Source organism: Panthera onca, chromosome F1, assembly GCF_046562875.1.
Source record: "Panthera onca isolate mPanOnc1 chromosome F1, mPanOnc1 haplotype 2, whole genome shotgun sequence".
Classification (NCBI taxonomy): Eukaryota; Metazoa; Chordata; class Mammalia; order Carnivora; family Felidae; genus Panthera; species Panthera onca.
The window spans coordinates 50,658,257-50,665,956 of record NC_138355.1 but is presented as its reverse complement, the minus strand read 5'-3'; positions in this window follow the sequence as shown (position 1 = coordinate 50,665,956).

The window sequence follows — 7,700 nt, the reverse complement described above, 5'->3', positions numbered from 1 at the left end:
CCGTGGCTTTGAAAATAGGGAAGTGCTGTTAATGACAACATTGTGCCGCTCGTGGTAATAATAGCCCTTTATGCGTCGCTATGTAAGTTGAAGGGGTCAGGCCTTTATATTTATTTACTGAGGACATAGAGATCTATTTGTTAAGGGCAAAGGGCAAATACGGTATTTTTAAAAATCGAAGCAATTATTGGAACAACGCAGACCTTTTTGGATCCTTCATATTCAACTAGCTAAGTGTCAAATTTGTGTTACCAAGTTACAAAATTAGAATGTCTGTTTCTGACGTTTTTTTCCTATTTTCAGATGAGTTGTTTCATTACCTCATAAAAGGATGAAAGTTAGTTGCAAAAACAAATACCCCAAAAGCTGTGAAGTCATTCTTCATAAATCCAAAATTAACTTTAAAATTTAAGATATGGTATCTATAGTGTTGTGGGTTTTGATTTATTTTGAATCAAAGAAAGCTATTTAGGAAATTTACTTTGTTATTTTCGTTTTGAAGTAGAATTTTACCTTATTGTTTCAAATTGTTTTACAAAATAAAGGCCATTATGAAGTGAAACAATCATGTCACCATTCAATTTTAATATAGTACAGCCTATGGTAAGCACAGAATTCACTGGACAGATTTTTTTAAAGGGAATCCTCAAATGAAAGTACTTCAAACAAAAGTATTATGTCTGAATTAAGCGTAATCATAATCTTCCAACTTCATTATGCTTCATTGCTTAGTTACAGAAGTGATGATTTTGGTCATAATTGTGATGTCTATGACAGTACCTTAACAAGTATGCCTGCTGGCTGTTCACTGAAATGTATGGCGTGAACATAATGGGGGATGGCCAGTATAGGTAGATCAAGAATACATGGGTAAAGGGGCACCTGAGTGGCTCAGTCAGTTAAGCATCCAAATTCGGCTCAGGTCATGATCTCCCCATTGGTGAGTTTTAGCCTGGAGTTGGGCTCTGTGCTGACAACTCAGAGCCTGGAGCCTGCTTGGGATTCTGTCTCCCTCTCTCTCCCTGCCCCTCCCCCACTGGTGCTCTGTCTCTCAAAAATAAATAAAAACATTTAAAAAAATTTTTTAAGAATATATGGGTAAATGCAGCCTTACAAGTTCTATACTTTTTTTCATGACTCAATGTGATATCAATTAAAATAATTGACATACCTCTAGATATTCTTTCAAACTTTTTTTTTGAGAGAGACAGAGAGTGGGGGAGAAGGATAGAGAGGGGGAGAGAGAGGGAGAGAGAGAGAAAGAGAAAGAGAGAGGGAGAAAGAATCTTAAGCAGGCTCCATACTCAGCACGGAGCCTGACATAGGGCTCCATCCCACAACCCTGGGATCATGACCTGAGCCAAAATCAAAGAGTTGGGACGCTCAACTGACTGAGTCACCCAGGCTCCCCAAACATGTTTTTTGTTGCTTAAATTGTCAAGTAAATCTCATACCTTTTCTTTTTGACTTCAAAACAAGTCTATCCCTTGCCTAGGGTTGAAAGCTACCGTTGAAAAACAAAATTCAGCTACATAGATTTGAAGATTTAACTGGCTTTATTCAACAATTCATAAATTGGGCAACATCTCATCCGGCAAATAGAAAGGAACTCTAAGATACCGTACAAATGGAAGGCTTTAAAAGGCACAAAGGAGGTGGGACAAGGAAGTCATAAACCTATCTCTGGGGAAGGGGGTCTTTCAGGCAGATTACCTCACTATTGCTAACCAGGAAATTCCTGATTGACCTACCACGATTATATTCCTGGGAAAGGCTGAAACTGCAATTAGGTTAGATAGTAAGTCTCCGTTTGGTGATGTGGACTTAGCATCAGTGACTCCATTGGGACATGTTATTTCTTTTTTAACACTAAGATCAGTAAATTATGAGATCTTGTACATGAGAGGGCCCCTATGGGAGGTCCTCTATACTGGGTCCAGCCTGTGAGCCTTAGCCATGTGGAAAACTTCAAAAATTCTTCCTGCAAAGAAACTTTTTAAAGAAAAAAAAAAAAAAACCATGATTATGAACCCACAAACATCAGCTAGTGAATTTGTATCCTAAGGCTGGTGTAACAAATTACCACAAATATGAAAGAACAAAAGTATATTTTCTTACAGTTCTGGAAACCAGAAATCCAAAGTCGGGCAGCACCATGTTCATTCTAGAGGCTACTGTAAAGGAGAGTTCATTTCCTTTATCTTCTGCCTTCTAGTACCTCCAGGTGTTCCTTGGCTTCTTTGACTTGCAGCCACATTACCTCAGTCTTTTTTTTTTAATATTTTTTTGGGGGAGGGGTGGACGGAGGGAGAAAGGGGGACAGAAGATCCATAGCAGGCTCTGTGCTGACAGCAGAGAGCCTGATGGCAGGGCTTGAACTCAAGATCTGTGAGATCATGACCCAAGCCAAAGTTGGACACTTAACCAACTGAGCCACTCAGGCACCCCATATATCACTTCAGTCTTTGCCCATATCTTCACATTGCCTTCTCATCTGTCTATGATAATGACACTTGTGATTAGATTTAGGCCATTCCTGAATAATCCAGGATAATCTCATCTCAAGGTCCTTAACTAAATTGTATCTGCAAAGAGTTAGTTTTCCAAATAAGGTAACATTCATAAATTCCAGGGATTTGACCTGGATATATAGGATCATTCTTTTAGCCTACCACAATGACAATACTCAAACAGCCTGGATAAAGCCTGATATTTCATTATTGTCTTATGTAATTTGTTAAACTTCTGTGAATTTTATGTTATACTCATTTTCTGTTTTGGTTTTACTGCATTCATTCATCCTTTACTATGTCAGTCACTGGTCTAGGTAACAGGATACAGACAAGGTCCCTGCCCATAAGAGATAAAATTCTATCTTTTCTCCAATTTTTTGAACATGGTATAAAACTCATGGTTTATAAAGGTGTGTCATGTTTTTACTTTGGTATCACTGTTAGATATCCCCATTTGCAAAGGTCAAAACAAATTTCTGTATGCCCATGCATTGTTTTAGACTAAACAACGTCTCCCCCTTATGTTTTTCCCCAAATATATTACAGCTGTATTTAAAATCACGTTAGTTTAAAACCATTACTGAAATTCGTTATAACCTTTTTTAGCATTATAGAGTTTCTCATTCTACGAGTACAAAAATTACAGCATATTATTATTTCACAAGAAGGCTTAAGAAGGACCGTTTGTTTTTCCAAACCACAACTGATTTTCCAATGCTCTTATATCAACTGGGTATTCTACAATTCAGTTCAACCCTGACAAGAACTACCTGGAGTTAGTATAGACCCCACAGGTTAAGGGCTCAGTCCTACAAGACTGCCTCTACTTCAGACAACAGCCCGCACTTCTGCCCTGCCAACTACAAAATTTGGTGTTACCATGACCTTCCCTCAGGTTCAAAAATTTGCTAGAAAAACTCATTAAACTCAGGAAAATACTGTACTTACAATTACAGCTTTATTATGAAGGATACAACTCAGGAACAGGCAAATGAAAGAGATGCATGGGGTAGGTTGGGACAAGGTTAGGCCAGACCTTCCATACTCTCTTCAGGTGCACCACCATCCCAGCAAATCAATGTTCACCAACTCAGAAGCTCCCCCAAAAACTTGTCATTCAGGAATTTTCATCAAAGTGTCATTGCTAGGCATGATTGATCAACGGCATGATTTGCCATTGGTGGTTAAATCAATACCAGCCCCCTCCCTTCCCCTGAGGAGTGGAGGGTAGTGGATAGGGTGGGGGGGGGGGGGGAGAATTGGAAATTTCCTTGAATACAGCCAGCCCCCCCTCAAACGAAGGGCCCACCAACAACCACTTAATTACCATAAACTCAGGTATAAGGGAAAGAGCCTTGTTATGAATAACAAAAGACACTTCAATCCCTCCAGAAATTCCAAGGGTTTATGGGAGCCAAGGACCAAACTCAGGGCAAAAACCAATCATAAGGGTGTCTGGCTGGCTCATTTGGTGGAGGATACAACTCAGGATCTCAAGGTTGTGAATTCAAGCCCCACATTGGGTGTAGAGATTACTTAAAAAATAAAAACCTTAAAAATATTTTGAAAACCCAACTATATATATTTTTATTATACCACAAAGATCTATCTTGTTTTTTTATAGAAACCCAGGGATAAAAAGCCATAACAAATGGAGGTGTCAGATGTTATTTGAAGTTCTTATATTCAGAAAGCATGTAGTTCAGATTCCTAATTCAAGAATGAAATGAATAATAATAATAATAAATACCTTTGTTTGATAGAATATCCACCAGAAGAGTAAGAATGGAAACGATTATTTAAGGATTTACTCAGAATTTTTAAGTGTCAAATTGAAAGATATTTAAATTCTCTGAGCCAAAGGAACAGGGGAAGGAAAACTAGATAGTGAGTTTTTATATGGAGTTATATGGAAGAATTAGGAACAGGATATTCCTGAACCAAGTATGCCTCGGATGCATTTATGAAGGCAATGAAAGATACATCACGGATTAGGAGGATTTCTGTTACAGAATGTGGTAACTTCACTACTTCAATTCATTGAAGAATTAGCATCCAGTATGCTGTAACAAAAATATTTATCTAAAAAGCTTTGTTTTTTGCCAAGCACTATTTCCTTCCCTCTGTATCATTTCTATGTCCATAAAATATGTGTTTTTAAGTCTCTGGGTCAATAGACTTGGAATGATAAGACCAGAAAATATGTTTTCTTTTGAAGTGTGAGCAAATTACTTTTTTAAAGATCTCTATAAGCCTTGCACTAGACAAATTTATAACTAACTCAGAGTGCCATCTGGTGTTGAACAAATAGCATTATGTGATAGATGTTTCCTAACCTTTGCATTCTGAAGTTTTGTCTTTCCTATCTCTATGGAGAGGTCAATGTCACTTTGCCCAGTCTTATTTTCTTTTTGTCAGAAGGAGGCTAACCGTGTGTTTTTATTCTTACTTTTCTTATAAATTCGAAGAGAGAGAATGAGTGGGGGAACTATGTTTTCAACTTTACTGGTGAATATAATCATATTTGAGACTAAAAATTTACTTAATAGTATGGAAAGGTTTTTTTTTTTAATTTTTTACAGATTTATTATTTTTTTTTTTTTTAAATTTTATTTTCTTTTTTCAACGTTTTATTTTATTTTTGGGACAGAGAGAGACAGAGCATGAACGGGGGAGGGACAGAGAGAGAGGGAGACACAGAATCGGAAACAGGCTCCAGGCTCTGAGCCATCAGCCCAGAGCCTGACGCGGGGCTTGAACTCACGGACCGTGAGATCGTGACCTGGCTGAAGTCGGACGCTTAACCGACTGCGCCACCCAGGCGCCCCACAGATTTATTTTTGAGAGACAGAGAGACAGAGCATGAGTGGCGGAGGGGCAGAGAAAGAGTGAGAGAGAGAGAGAGAGACCATCTGAAGCAGGCTCCAAGCTCTGAGTTGTCAGCACAGAGCCTGATGCAGGTCGAACTCACAGACAGGATCGTGGGATCATGACCTGAGCTGAAGTCTGCTGCCCAATGGGCTGAGCCACCTAGGTGCCCCAATAGTATAGAAAGTTTTATCTATTGGTGCAGAGGAATAAAAGATGTGTCTTGCAAAATTTATGAGAGGCACATGGTAAGGAAGTAAATTCATGTTCATAATATAGTAACATTATTTGGTTCAGACTAAAGACTAAGAAATTTCACCGATGTGTCAAAAAAAAAAAAAAAAGCTATAGTAGTAGCTGTGTTCCACAGAATGTCTAACTCTTTACGATGTAATGATCGATACAAAAGTGTGAGGGAACAATGCAATAGGAGTGCATCTAATCCAAATGTCTTAAACTTAATTCAATTCCCCTTTAATCTTAGAGGCCTTTCCTCATCAATCTATCTAAAATAGTACCTTTACTCTGCTTTATTTTTCTCCAGGACAATTTATCACCAACTGACTTTGTACATAGGTATATATGTATGAATTGTCTTCTTCTCTGTGAGAACGAAGCTCCAAAGGGCAGAAAATTTTGTTTTGTTCACTAGCAGGTCCTACAAAAATTTCCTTAAGAAACTAGACTTTTGGGGGCCCCTGGCTGGCTTGGGCAGAAGAGCATGCAACTCTTGATCTTGGGATCATGAGTTTGAGCCCCACGACAGGTATAGAGATTACTAAAAAATAAATAAACTTAAAAAAAAGTGTAGAGTTTTCACTATAGTTGCAGAAATAAACAAATATTTGTGCGTTTTAAAATTAATAAATGTGGGGAACCTGGGTGGCTCAGTCAGTTAAGCTTCCGACTCTTGATTTCAGCTCAGATCATGACCTCATGGTTTGTGAGATTGAGCCCTGCTGTGGACTCTGCTCTGACAGTGCGGACAGAGCCTGCTTAGGACTCCCGCTCTCTGTCCCTCCCCTGCACATGATCTCTCTCTCTCAAAATAAATAGATAAATTAAAAAAAAAAAAAAAAGGTAGGCTGATAATTTACAGGGAAAAAAGAAACCTATGATGATCTTGTTACTCATACTGAATTTTAACTTAAAATTAAATGGTTTCTACAATATAAATATGTAGAAAAAATAAATATGGTAGAAAAAATAAATATGGGAGAGGAGAGGGCAATGCAATAGGAAGATATATTTTTTAATGTTTATTTATTATTGAGACACAGTGTGAGCAGGGGAGGGGCAGAGAGAGAGGGAGACACAGAATCTGAAGCAGGCTCCAGGCTCTGAGCTGTCAGCAGAGTCTGACGTGGGGCTTGAACTCACGTACTGTGAGGTCATGACCTGAGCTGAAATCTGATGCTCAACTGACTGAGCAACTCAGGCGCCCCTACAATAAGGAGATATTTAATCAAACTCCTTTTAATCCATTCTAGCTCCTTTTTCTTTCTTTCTTTCTTTCTTTCTTTCTTTCTTTCTTTCTTCCTTTCCTTTTTTTTTTTTTGAGAGAGAGAATCTTTTTTTTTTTTTTTAATTTTTTAATGTTTATATTTGAAAGGGGGGGGGGAGGGGCAGTGAGAGAGGGAGACACAGAATCTGAAGCAGGCTCCAGGCTCTGAGCTGTCAGCACAGAGCCCGACAGGGCTCAAACTCACGAACTGAGAGGTCATGACCTGAGCCGAAGTTGGACACTCAACTGACTAAACCACCCAGGTGCCCCAGGAAAGAGAGAGAATCTTAAGCAGGCTCCTCGCCCAGCCCAATCTCGGGGGCTCAGTTTCATGACCAAGATCAAAACCTGAGCTGAAATCAAGAGTTGGATGCTTAACCGACTGAGCCACCCAGGCACCACTATGCTTTTTTTGTACATGAAACAGCTTGTCATAATATTATATGAAATTCCTAACACATCCTTTTCTCCCTATAGCACTTACTGCTTTATTTTCTTTCAGAGCATTTATCAGCTGACATTATATGTCTGTTTGTCTTCATTATTTGTGTTCCCTCAAAGAATATAAGCTCCATGAATGCAGGGCCTTGACTATTTGCCTCACACCAGGTTCCCAGATTTTAGAACTGGATGTAGCATGCTGTAGATGTTCAAAATATAAGTGATAAATGCGTGAATTATTTCACTACATTTGAGCACAGAATATCTTAATTTAGCAGTCATTGAAACAAGTTCATAGCAGTCTTTTGAAAATAATTTTTATTACAATATCTCATATGGTGTAATTATCTCATAATTAATCCAATATTTCTATT